General features: G+C 40.0%; 1 protein-coding gene across 2 annotated transcripts in view; it reads right to left on the bottom strand.

Moving 5' to 3' along the window:
• Positions 1-13,719, bottom strand: part of GALNT1 (polypeptide N-acetylgalactosaminyltransferase 1) — a 78,894-nt gene that overhangs the window by 49,493 nt on the left and 15,682 nt on the right. The window contains exon 2 of one of the 2 annotated variants that reach the window (XM_054724536.1): positions 2,475-2,529. The exons of the other annotated variant lie outside the window; for it this stretch is intronic. The gene's annotated coding sequence lies outside the window, so the exon portion shown is untranslated. The remainder of the gene's footprint in view (positions 1-2,474; positions 2,530-13,719) is intronic. 2 annotated transcript variants of the gene reach the window in all.

The following is a 13,719-nucleotide window of genomic DNA, read 5'->3' as shown; positions in this document are numbered from 1 at the left end:
GACTGAGAACTGAACTCCTGAAAAGTTCAGCCACTGATTAAGGATGTCAGAGGCAGTGGGTCAGGATGTACCAGGATGTTAGCAATGTTTAAAGTAGTCATCAAGATTTATGATGTGTGCCTGGTATCTCTTCTACGTTCTGAGTTTCAGTTACCAGGCTGGCCAGATGGCAGAAATGTGCCTGTGTGACCAACTTCCTGGAAGAACTCTGGACTGTAATACTCATGTGTTTCCCTAGCCAGAGAGACATTTTGTACATGTCTTGATCATTCACAGCTACAGAGGAAATTGTGTCCGTGTAATTCTCTTAGCAGAAAGACTTGGAAGTCTGTGCCAGATCTCTCAAGCATTCACCCATACATCTTTTTCCTGCTGTTCCTGCACTGTATCCTTTGCTGTATTAAATCTGAACCTGAGTACATGATGTTGAGTCGTGTGAGTCCTTCCAGCAAATCATGGGATCCACAAAACAAACATATCAAAGAATTTGACTGGCCATGACCTACTTCTCTCATTTTTCAGAAGCTAAATGATCATAATTACAATCTCCTTAAATGAATGAATCAGTGTACAGGATAAAAGTTAACAGAGTAAGCCTGAGACTGCTATCCTCAGAAAGACTTGGTTGTAAGGTTGGTCCTTGGCTGGTGTCTGAGAACTTGAATGATTAACAGTTCCCTACACCAATATAAAACTTACCTTAAAGGACAAGTGTGCCCCACTGTGCCTAAACTATTTGTACAAACAGAATGGTTTATGCAGAACACCTCTGGGAGCCTAAAGTTTTGGTACATGCTAGGCAGAGGGTGCCTCCATCACGAGCCCCAATAAAACACTGACAAAGAGTCTAACGAGTTCCCCTAGTTGACAGCACTTCAGGCTGTCAAAGCTCATTGCTGGAGGAATGAAGCACATCCTGAGCTACTCCACAGAACAGAGAGGGCTCTTGGAAGCCTGTGCCTGGTTCCTACAGACGTCACCCCTCAAACCCCCACACTCTTTCCCTTGTTAACATTGCTTTGTATCTTCTCACTGTAATAAATCTTAGCCATTATTATGACTACTAGAGTCCCGGTGCACAAAATTCGTGCATGGGGGGGGGGGTCCCCTCAGGCTGACCTGCACCCTCTCCAATCCAGGACCCCTCAGGGGATGTCCAACTGCCAGTTTAAAAATTTTACACCGTATAAATAAATGTTTGTTTGTTTATCCCCTGTGGGATTGGGCCTAAACTGGCAGTTGGACATCTCTCTTGCAATCCGGGACCTCTGGCTCCTAACTGCTCACCTGCCTGCCTGCCCTAACCACTCTGCATGCCTGATCCCCCTAACTGCTCTCCCCTGCTGGCCTGATCCTCCTAACTGCTCTCCCCTGCCAGCCAAGTCACCCCTAACTGCCCTCCTCTGATGGCCTGGTCGACCCTAACTGTCTCTGCCTTGGCCCCTGCCATCGTGGTTTTGTCCAGAAGGATGTCCTGAAGACGTCTGGTCTAATTAGTATATTACCCTTTTATTAGTAGAGATAAACTGGCAGTTGGACATCTCTCTCACAATCTGGGACCTATGGCTCCTAACTGCTCACCTGCCTGCCTGCCTGATCCCCTTAACTGCCCTCCCCTGCCGGCCTGGTCGCCCTTAACTGCCTCTGCCTCGGCCCACGCCACAGTGGTTTTGTCCAGAATGACATCCGGATGGTTGTCCAGAAGACATCTTGTCTAATTAGCATATTACCCTTTTATTAGTATAGATATGCTGAATCCTGAGAGTCTCCTAGCCAATCACTGAACGTGAAGGTGATCTTGGGAACCCCCAACATAATCAACATATTAAAACTTGGTTTCAATTCCAACACCGTATTATGATGATCCTATAAATATGGGACTCTTTATTCTTCTAAATGAAAAAAATCATAACCAACTTATAGTTACATTACACAAAATTAAATGAAGTAATGCACAACCCACTCAGATACTATAGTACACAGTCAATAAATGTGAAATAGTATTTTAGAGCACTTTCTTAGATAAAACAAAAATTGGGAACCTTTTATATTTGTACTGATGCAATGAGAATTCAAACGGCCACTTGGATTACTGAAAAGACCAACTTTAACCCTCTATCTTCAACACTGGCTCTATGAGTGATTACCAGTCCACATGGCAGAATTATTGGGTAAGATCAAGCAGGTTAAACCCTATATAATCAGTATCTTTTCATTTCTAAACCTGGTCTTCATTTAGTCTTCAAATTAACCTCCCTACTGAGAAGTGAATGCACTAATTAGTACTGAGCTATGCTTGGTGGTTAAACTTCTCAAATTACTAAAATGGAATTTTAGTATAAGCCATTTTCTTGTTGTGTATGCAGCATAAAGTACAATCAACAAAAGTTTGAAACCTTTGGAGCTGTAAGAACAAACCCTAATGTAAAAAGAAGCGGAATCCTGAAGTCATTCACTCCCAGCTATCAACTTACCCCAAAGTGGTTTTTCAAATGAATTCATATCCCAAATCCACATGTCCCACATCTCCTGTTGAAAAATAAATTTCCTATAATCAGTTTATTAAAGAATAACTCTACCCTCCCCCCTTACCTCAGCCACCCTATTCCACTGGACTATACCAGCCGCACCTCCCAATGCTGAGCATGATGCCTGGCACACAATGCATTCAGTTAATGTCAGTCCATGAATGAGTGAGTCAATGGATAAAGTATTATTACTGGAACCAACACCAAGCTCAGTGGAAATACTTGCCTCCTCTTACAAATCTACAAGGTTATTAACTTTCCAGATGGGCAAGCCAAAGACACATAAACAGCACGTGTGGCAGATATTATGCCTTATCCCACCCTCAGACCCTATGTTTTTCAAGGCATGAGACCCCCAACTGAATTCAAATGATCCTTCTTCTTGCCAGTGCAAATGACCAAATTTCAACCCATGACACCTGAGAGGAAGTATGTTGGGAAGCTTTCAGAAACAGTCATGTTCCCTCATCGAGATGCTGGAGGAAAACCTATCCTTTTCTGCCTTTGGGAATTGTTTGCATAGGATACACAGTCATCTGAGGTCATGAGGGAAACAACACGCTGAGGATGGTAAAGTGAAACATGGAAAGCACATGGGCACCTGATAACATGGAGTCACTGAGCAGACAAACCCTGAAATCTCTATGTCTGGACCTCTTGTTAGGTCAGTTGATAAAGCCTGCATTGTTTAACCATAGTCAAAAACATCCTAAGACACCACTCTGTAACCTACAATTACTTACTTAGACATCTATTCTGTGAAGGAAAAATGAGATGTGTATCAGTGGAGAATCCAAATTAAGGAGTCTACTTTTACAGGAGATTACTTAGAGGTAGAATTTCAATGAAAATTTAATAGCTACAAACTAGAACTTGGTATATAACATGTCCATCTTAGACACATCATTAACCTATCACAATCACATGTCCCTAATTTATTCAAACTTTAATAAATATCAAGCATGTGTAAGCACTATGCCAAGTAAAATCTGATGTAGATAAATGTGAAAAAAACCCTCAGTCCTGCCCTGGCTGGTGCAGCTCAGTTGGCTGCATGTCATCCCAGGTACCAAGATGTCACTGGTTCAATTCCGATCAGGGCACATGCCAGGGTTGCAGGCTTGATCCCTGGTAGGGAGCATGCATAAGGCAGCCAATCAATGTTTCTCCTTTTCTCTCTCTCCCTTCTCTCTCTCAAATCAATTTTAAAAACACATTAAAAAAAAAAAAAAGACTCAGTCCCTGTCCTCAACAAGCTTGCCGTTTAGGGGGAGAGATAACAAGGCAAGTTTGTGTGGCACTTCATCATTTACAAAACACTTTCGTATGTTTGCGACAGGTGCCAAGTGATAGAGGCTACTAGTATAGTGCACAAAGGAGTGAAAGTGGTAGGGAGAATGAATGGGGAACTGATTTGAGTTATGAAAAGACAAAAGGATATTTCAAGTGGACAAAACAATGTGAGCTAAAATAAATAGGGAGGCAGGAAAATGCATGGAGTGTGCCGAAACCGGTTTGGCTCAATGGATAGAGCGTCCGTCTGCGGACTGAAAGGTCCCAGGTTCGATTCCAATCAAGGGCATGTACCTTGGTTGCAGGCACATCCCCAGTAGGGGGTGTGCAGGAGGCAGCTGGTCAATGTTTCTAGCTCTCTGTCCCTCTCCCTTCCTCTCTGTAAAAAATCAATAAAATATATTTTTAAAAAATGCATGGAGTGTCCAGGCGACCACAAACAGACAAACTGGGAGATATGGTTGAGGGGGTGAGTTCAGAACAGGGAAAATCTTGACTATCATGCTAAGGAGTTTGAAGAGCAATGGTCAGGGGGAGTTTACCCATGTTTCTACTTTTATCTCTTGACTATGTTGAAATAATTACAACAGAATACTGTGGCTTCAGTATTCAGTTCAACCACCATCTCAGACACTAGGAAATATATTGCCACTATCAACAATTGAAACCCCCAGGGATCCTGGGGAGCAGTTTCTGGCAAGTAAAGGACCAGGCAGGAACTTCCTCCAGGCCAGGGGCCCACGCTATTTTCTGGCCATGGAGTCTTCAAAATCTCCAAGGTTTTTGTTCTGTATTTTTGCCAAAACACCAACTTTAGCCCTGAGTTCTAATGGAGTTCTCTTCTTCTCAAACTATCTCTCTTCTTTCCTTTACCATCTTCTGAACAAGTAGTCTTTATTTTCTCAACTCCACAACCCAGTGTAGTCTGGCTTCACTTCAACAAAACCGTTTGTTGATCAGTCCCTGTAATGTCCTAATTACCAAGACCAATCTCCTTTTCAGACTCATTCTACTTGATATCTCAGCCTCCTTGATTACTTTTGGAATAGGAAGGCTATAAATAAAATATAACCTCTTCTTTTCCTGGCTCCCGGAGTCACTTCTTGTCCTTCAACTTTTCTAACCATGCTTCAGTCTTCTTCACCGGCTCATTCCACTCTGTCCTGACACTCTACATACCCTCCATGGAAATTCACCAGTGGTAAAGCTTCACCCGCCATGCGCCAATGGCTCCCATATCTGTATCATCTTCCTGGAACTCTCTGGTTAGACTATAAGCTCCTCCAGAATGAGAATTATGGTTTTCATACTTGAATCCTAAAAATTTTATGGAATGTCTCAAGATAGCAGACACTCATATATAAAACAGCATCTCCATCCCAACATTATTCTTTCTAGTTTCCTAATGCTTTCCTTTTCATTCTAACACCAAACACTAATTTATACCATAACATATGAATCACTTTATGAATTATCTTGTAAGCTTCATGAGTGCAGAGACTTTATTTTGTTCAATGCTATTACTACAGCACCTGGAATAGTACCTGACAGACACATGGTAGAAGAGTTTAAAAATTATTTGTTAAATGAATAAAAACACCAGAAAACAATGCCATGTAAGAAGGAATAATGGTGATTGAAATTAAATCATTTTAAGGTTGCTGTGTTTAGGTATATTTAATTTACTTTAGACTTTTTAAGATCAAATATTAAAAATTAAAAGTTAACTTATTAAGCAAAGACAATGTGAACTTAAAAATCAAAGATGAAAAAAGAAGGAATAAAAAGAACAATAAAAAACAAATTTAAAATCAGAAAACCCCACAAATATAGAAAGCACAAAATGAAATGGTAGGATTAAATCTCAAAACATAAGTAATTAAAACTTATTAATATAAATATGTGATACCCATGAAATTAGAGCAAAGGATAGAGGTGGGAGTTAAGTGGAACTACATAGTTGCAACAGACTTAAATTTTATCTGAAATAGTACAACCCAGGGCCCATTCATGATAAATAAAACAAAAACAAAGAATTCCTGGCAAATCAGAAATAGGAATGAACTTTGTTAACCTGATAAAGGATAGGAACCCCAAATCTACAGTAAACAAAATACATACTGGTTACGTCTTAGAAGCGTAACCACAGAACCAGTTCAAAATTGTTCTATCCTGTTTCTAACAAGATACTGAGTTGCCTTTCAGAGGCAACAGACCAAAACCTCAAGTCATGCAGCTAAAGCACATGCAGAAGAGAATGCTGACCTCCAGTTGCCCCCGGAACCAAAGTCTAGCCTCTCCCCCACACATAACCCCTGATCCGTCATGGATACAAAGGACCAGGACATGACTGAAACTTGAACACCAGAACCCCTTCAGAAGCGAAGGGTTCCTGGTGCAGGACGATCTAGTGCTGAAGCTCCTTACCATATCTTAGAATAAATGGCCCAGTTCCAAAGCCCTCCGATTAAAAACGGCACAACCGATGCCCTCAAGCTTTGCCTTTAAAAACCATTGATTAAAAGCCATCAGGAAGCTTGGGTTTTAAGTGATAACTTCCTGTCTACTTGCTTGGTGATCTGCAAATAAAACAGCTTTAAATTTCTTCAATGCAAACCTCAATGTTCAGTGTTTGGATTTGCTGTTCATTGGGTGAGTGGAACCTTGTTCGTTTTGGTAACAGAAGTATTCCCTTTAAAGTTAGAAAAAAGGGAAAAGCTGCCTTCTATCATTTCTTCCTGCCAAGAAGTCCTATGCAGAACAGTGAAACAAGAAAAAGAAACACACTTAAGAACCAGAAAGAAGGGAGGGAAAAAGAAACAGAAAATCCAATAAAATAAAGACAATCAGAACTAATGAGAACTTTTAGCAAGGTTGCTGGATACAAGGTTAACATACAAAATCCAATGGAATTCTTTTGCCAATAGTAACTAGAACTTTGTTTAGAAAGACCTAAAAAAAAGAAGAGAGGGCATGTTCATGTATGGAAGGTTTACTACAGAAAGAAGTAAATTCTCTCAACATTGACCTACCTTAATACAGTTCTACTCAAAATCTCAATGTATTTTTTTTATTGAACTTAAAGTTTAAAACTTAAAGTTGTATTGAACTTAAAGCAGATCCTAAAAATCACATGGAAGAACAAAGCGGGGGGAAAAAAACCAATATAATTTTGAACAACAAGGTGAAAGAGCAGTGTCTACCATAAATCAAGCTATGTAATTAAGGCAGTGTGATAAAATGGCAAAGATAGATTAAAAGACCAATGAAACTGAGAGTCCAGAATCAGACCCACATGAATATACAGACTGGATATATAGATACCATTGTAATTAACCCAGTTATTAATTAACAGAAAAAGGGCAAAGGGAAGGCTGGATAATAAAGGCATGCCATTTGTATAGCTTTGCCAGAAAGCTGCAGTTTAACACTCCCCAGGTCTTTTCTCAAAGATCCTAGGGAAAGGGACTGGACAAAAAAAGACTACAGACATGCCCAGGAAAGTCTAGGTGACATCATACCTAGGAGCAGGCCACTGGCCAGACTAGGCGTGGCCACTGCAAGGGTGTCAACTCTGAGATACATAAACTCCTGAATGAAGGGAGATCCCTCTCTTGGCCCATCTGCTCTCTGGGACTCTTGTTGCAGGGGATGTGCTGTCACGCTCCTGCATTCGCCCACGTGGCTCACGGCCACATGGACCCACACAAAATGGACTGATGGACTAAAATTAGCCTGATGCTCTGCTCGACCCCGCTCCACCATGGAATGGGAACCTTGGACACTGGCTTTGCTTTTAACTCTGCTGAATCCCAGGCTGCACCCTTTCCATGACTGTTTTAAGGGAAATGGGACTTTGGAAATAGTGGGATGTAATTCCATGCAATAAAGCTTTCTGTCACATCTCATCCTCCCATGGGGTCCTCCAGAAATCCTTATTCCTTCGGTACCCCAAGAACCCCACTCTCACTAGCAATGGAGAAGGGCAGTCCACTCAATTTCTGATAAGAATATGTCAGAGATGGCACTACAAACCAGTGTGAAAAGGATAGACTATTTAATAAATGTTTATCCATATGTAAAAATAAAATAAAATTCCTACTTCACACCATACAAAACACCAATTTTAAAATAAAATATAGGCAAATATCTTCATGCCCTTGGGTAGGGAGGAATTTCTTAAATACTCAAAATGCACAAACCATTAAAAAATGAGTAATTTCTAGTTTAATTGAAAATTAAAAATTTTTTATGCAACCCAAGACATCACAGAGAGGCAAAGAGTCAAGGAAAATATCCACAATAGAAATAATCAACCAAAAATAAGAATGTATTAAAAACTTCTCCAAATCAAAACGAACAACACATAAGTGAGAAATGGCCAAAAGGTATGAATGGGCAAAGCACAAATAACTAATGAACATATAAAAACTAGAGGCCCAGTGCACGAAATTCGTGCATGGTGGTGGTGGGGGGGTCCCCTCAGCCCAGCCTCTCCAATCTAGGACCCCTCGGGGGATGTCCGACTGCCAGTTTAGGCCCGATCCCTCTCATAATCCTGTACCGCTGACTCCTAATCGCTCACCTGCCTGCCTGCCTGGTCACCCCTTACTAACTCCCCTGCCTGCCTGGTTGCCCCCAACTGCCCCCCTCTGCCAGCCTGGTCGCCCCTCACTGCCCCCCCCGCTGGCCTGGTCGCCCCTCACTGCCCCTCCCCCCCCCCCGCCAGCCTAATCGCCCCCAACTGCTCCCCCTCTGCCTACCTGGTCACCCACAACTGCCCCCCCCCTGCCAGCCTGGTTGCCCTCAACTGCCCCCCCCCTGCTGGCCTGGTTGCCCCCAACTGCCCCCCCTGCCAGCCTGGTCACCCCATGCAGCCTGCTGTTCAGTCGTTTGGTCATCTCTCACTAACCCCCCTGCTGGCCTGGTTGTCCCACGCAGCCTGCTCATTCAGTCATTTGGTTGTGCCTCACTAACCCCCCTGCCGGCCTGGTCATAGGCAGCCATCTTGTGAGGGCGTGAGGGTTAATATGCATATTACATCTTTATTATATAGGATATGCTCCACTTCAGTAGTCTTCAGGGAAATTAATTTGACCTCATCAAATTGGCCAAACTCAAGTGTTAGTGTTATCCTAGGTAGCTAGATATCAATAAAGGAAGGGAACAAAGGGGATCAGATATTATTAAGCATAATCAACTAAGGAACATAAGCCTGTTTGCTACACCAGGAAGCTACAGCTTCATACACACACTCCAGGGGATCACTGCACTACCCCACCTAGATTAACACCCCTCCCTTCCCCGACCTTCTGTGGGGCAGAGAGGGGAGCAGAGGGAGATAAGCACATGCACAGCAGAAGCCAAACTGGCACAGGGAGGCGCTTGACAACAGAGGCCTATCGGTCTAACCTGGGAAAGGGATCATTGGTTAGGGGGTGGACCCATCAGAAGCCCCGAAAGCTTGGGAAGTTGATTGGTTATTTGAAAAAAAACAAAAAAACTTCTGGTTCTTCCCAAATCCGAGATAATGTAATTCCCAGGGAACAAAAAGAGTTCTCTTTCTCTCTTACCGGGGTGACCTGTAAAAGATATATATGTTTAACTTTCTTTATTAAAAAATATGTTACATTTCTGATTTCAAACAAATTCTAAAATGTTACACCCATACACAACTGTTAGCCAACAGATAAAGCCAAAAATGCAAAGGCAACATATATACTTCATGAGGTGGGTAACCAGAGTAGATATCCATTAGTGAGGGACCATAGTTTGCCACCCTAAAATATGCCTTTCGGAATATTGATTTTAAGGTGGTCATTAAAACACAAGTCTCAGAAAGAACCTTTAACCCTCCCCGCTTACCTGCCTATAGGAGTTCCGATAGAAAAGCCTGCTTAAAGAAGGCAGCATCGGTGGCTGGCAGAGGGGAGAAATAGGGCAAAGCCTGTTTGTAGGACTCCCCTCTGGGTCCTATTGTTTCAGGTGGCCCAGTAAGAATTTGTTTACCACATGCGTTTGCGTTCTCATTTACCCGTGCATTCCCTTACTTTCTCTTTTAACTCTCAATTGCCCAATCTGTCCTCCAGCCTCATGTGATTATGGAACTTCCACATACATATATGTATGTAATCAATTTGGACATTTTCTCTTGTTAACCTGACTCATGTTAATTTGACTATTAGTCCAGCCTGAAGAACTTAGAAAGATGGAAGGGAACTTTATTTTTCACCCCCACACTAGAAACGGCAACGGCACCGGGAGGGAGCAGTCACTATACTATCGCCTCCAGCACTGCTGCTGCCAGTTTGGATAACAAGCAAGACTGCAAGACACCACAGTCTCCTGGCTCTGGTCTAGGGATGAAAAGACCAAAAACAATCTGCAAACTAAATGGAAACTCTGTTGTCATTCCCTTTCCCCCATTTTCCCTTCTTGCATTCCCCGGAGTTCAGTGCCATACTTTTTCTCCTCCACAACTGAATCATCTGGGGAGAGAGAAGAAAAAATATCAAAGGACAGTAAGGACCTAAGAGGAAGGTTACTTGTCTTTTACAATTGCAAACTTGAAGGTTCTTTTGAGAATTACTTCACTTAAAACACTATGTGATATTACTTGCATATTAATTGAAGCAGTATTTTGAAATCTAAAAAGTTTAAAGTTTTGCTCAACAGGCCAAATAAAAACAGAAATTTGGGATAGGGGTAGATTTTGGCCTACAGTAATAATCTGAAATATTTAATTACCTTGTGAAAAAAACAAATCATTCATTTATTAGTATATTACAGCAAGATTGTGCTCCAGTTAATCATGAATTCTACTGAATAGATTTATCACAGGTACACACTGCAAAACACATATACCCTTTGTTTTCTCCTTAACTAGTCAGCAATTTGGTACATCCATTTTTGTTTTGTGGTTTTTTTATTTCCTGAATGGTTTCTCTCTTACTTGGTTTCACCCTAATGCCATTTAACTTATTTTCTTAGCTTACAACTTTAGTGGTTGTTCTGCATTCTCCCTGCTGATCTGATTCAACTTTCTGGTCCGTTACCTTTTATTTCTGTGAATGGCTCTTCTAGGCTCCACTCTCTCAATTCAGTCTTCCCCTAGTATCAGATTGCTTCTGCACTGCTACTAGTTAAGATCCACACTAAATATACCATCTCAAGTGCCTTTTTCTTTGAACTTTTTCTGCTCTTTGGGGGCAGATTATAGGATTTGTTTACTGCTCTCAGAACCCAAAACACCACTGTGATTAGGATATTAATAGAAAATTAACAAGAAAATTGTTTTAAAGTCCCTAAAATAATACTGCTATTTAATTCACACCAATAACTCAAAACATTTCTTCTCCATTATTTTTTTAAGTTCTACCTAATTCTCAAAATTGTAATCTGCCAAAACCTCTAAACATCTGGGTTATCCCTCCTTTCCTCCTTACATACACTAAACAGTTGCACATTTGTCTTTATTACCAATAGAACTAAAAGATAATTTTTTTTGCAAATGGCATTTTTACATTTTAGCTTTAGAAAATTTAAAAATTAAGTTCATGAGCAAAATTTTCCAACACACATACTGTGTTACAGCTTCCTTTTTATAACCATAAAATCAAGAGGAATAATTATAAAATATGATACATTTAACATTAACGAAGAGCATACACTTTTTAAAAAATATATATTTTATTGATTTTTTACAGAGAGGAAGAGAGAGGGATAGAGAGTCAGAAACACCGATGAGAGAGAAACATCGATCAGCTGCCTCTTGCACACCCCCTACTGGGGATGTGCCCGCAACCAAGGTACATGCCCTTGACCGGAATCGAACCTGGGATCCTTGAGTCCGCAGGCCGACGCTCTATCCACTGAGCCAAACCGGTTTTGGCAGCATACACTTTTTAATGACTATAAAATAATTTTACAGCTTTAATGAAAAGTCCTAATAGTATTGAGGGGATAGTTAATTTTAACTGTAACTTGTCAGTTTTGCTTTCTGCTGTGCTGTAAACTGTAGTACTGCCCTATACATGTTAACTGCTTGATTACTAAAACAAAAAAAGAATCCAGCAAAGCAGTCTTAAAGGAGATGAAAACTTTATCTGATATAGCAAAATTTACTCTTATTATAAAGAAGCATAATCTTCAGGGAGGGAGAGGTATTTTTAAAAAACGGAAAGGAGGAAAAAGGAGAGAAATAATAAAATCTAGTTATTGCTTTATTTCTTCATAAGATTTTTTTCATAGAAACCAAATGTAATGTGTAGATTTGAGTTTTGAATCTACAAACCAAGTCAAATGACACTTTTGGGACTATCGGGGAAATTTGACTATAGGCTGGGTATTAGATGATATTAAGGAATTAGTTTTATCAAGATTGTGGCTACATTAAAAAAAGTTCTCATTTTTATTTTATTATTATTATTTTTTAATCCTCATCCAAGGACATGTTTATTTGTGGGTTTTTCTTTTTAGAGAAAGAAAGGGAGAGGAAGAGGGAAGAAAAGGGACAGAAAGGGAGGAGGGAGAGAGACATTCGTTGACTGCCTTCCGCACAAGTCATGTGTGTGCGTTAGTGACTAAAAAATCCTTTGCCAATTATAAGTCTCTCCTTGCCCTAATACTACACTAATTCAATTATTAAAGTTTACATTAACTTAAAATCTGGTAGGATAAGCAGTCTTCAGAAATATCTTGGCTATTCTTGGCCCTTTGCTTTTCCAAATAAACTTTAGAATTAACTTGTCAAGTTCCACAAAAACAAACAAATAAAACTATACCCTTCAGGGTTTTCATTAAAATAGCAATAAATTTATCAATTTATTAATGACAGGTAAATTGATATATTTACAAGAGAGAGTCTTTCTCCCTATAACCATGATATGCCCCACATTTATTTAGGTCTTTAGTGTCTTCCAATACAACTTTACAACTTTCTATAAAAAGATCTTGGTACCTCTTTTTATATTTATTCCTAGGTAGCTTTTTTTAAAATACTGTTGTGAAATATCTTTATTACAGTTTTTATTGTGAGCTGCTAGGTTAGAGTAATAGAACTGATTTTACTGTATTGATCTTATATTCAGCAACTTGCTACTATAAATCCTAAAAATGTATCCATGGACTTGAATTTTCTATGAAAGTGTTAATACTGACTCTTTTTGCTCATTCCTTACAGCCAATCCAGCCTCATAACTTTTCTTGCTGTACTAACTAATAAGTAGCTCCAGTGCAATGCTGAAGAGAAGGGATAGCAAGGAACATACTTATATTGTTGCTGAGTTTTGAAGGAATATTTTTATTGTTTCATTATCAAGTATGTTTGCTGTAGGTTTTTTTGTAGCTGTCCTTTGTCAGGTTATGAAACTTCTCTCCTATCCTTAGTGTGGGTGAGTCTTTATCCTAAAAGAGTGAATTTTAATCAATGCTTTTTCTGCATTTTTTGGGGTGATATGGGTTTTTTGGGTTTTGTTTTGTTTTTCAGTTTTAAGCTGTTCATGTGGATAATGACATTAATAGATGTTCTAATGCAGAAACATGCTTGCCTGCCTAGAAGAAACCCTTTGTTCAATATGCAGTATTTCCTTTATATACTCACTGTATTCAGCTTACCTTAATTTTTTTGGTGTGTTTTTTTTTTTCAATTATAGCTGACATTCAATATCAGCTTGCCTAATTATTTTTGAGAGCCTCTTGCTCCATTGCCATATTTCTCTCACCAATGTTTTTTTCTTACTCTCCCTTTCTCTCTCTCTAAAATCAAGAAAAACATTTAAATAAATAGATAGATAAATAATTAATTAAATAAAGAAGATGAGGGGAAGGTCATCCTCTAATGAGAAATAAAGAAGCTAAATTATTCTGCCCTCCCCTGGTACACGGCCTTACCCAGAAA

This window comes from Eptesicus fuscus, chromosome 12, assembly GCF_027574615.1.
Source record: "Eptesicus fuscus isolate TK198812 chromosome 12, DD_ASM_mEF_20220401, whole genome shotgun sequence".
Lineage (NCBI taxonomy): Eukaryota > Metazoa > Chordata > Mammalia > Chiroptera > Vespertilionidae > Eptesicus > Eptesicus fuscus.
The sequence above is the reverse complement of the archived record's forward strand: the minus strand, read 5'-3'. Positions and strand labels throughout refer to the sequence as shown.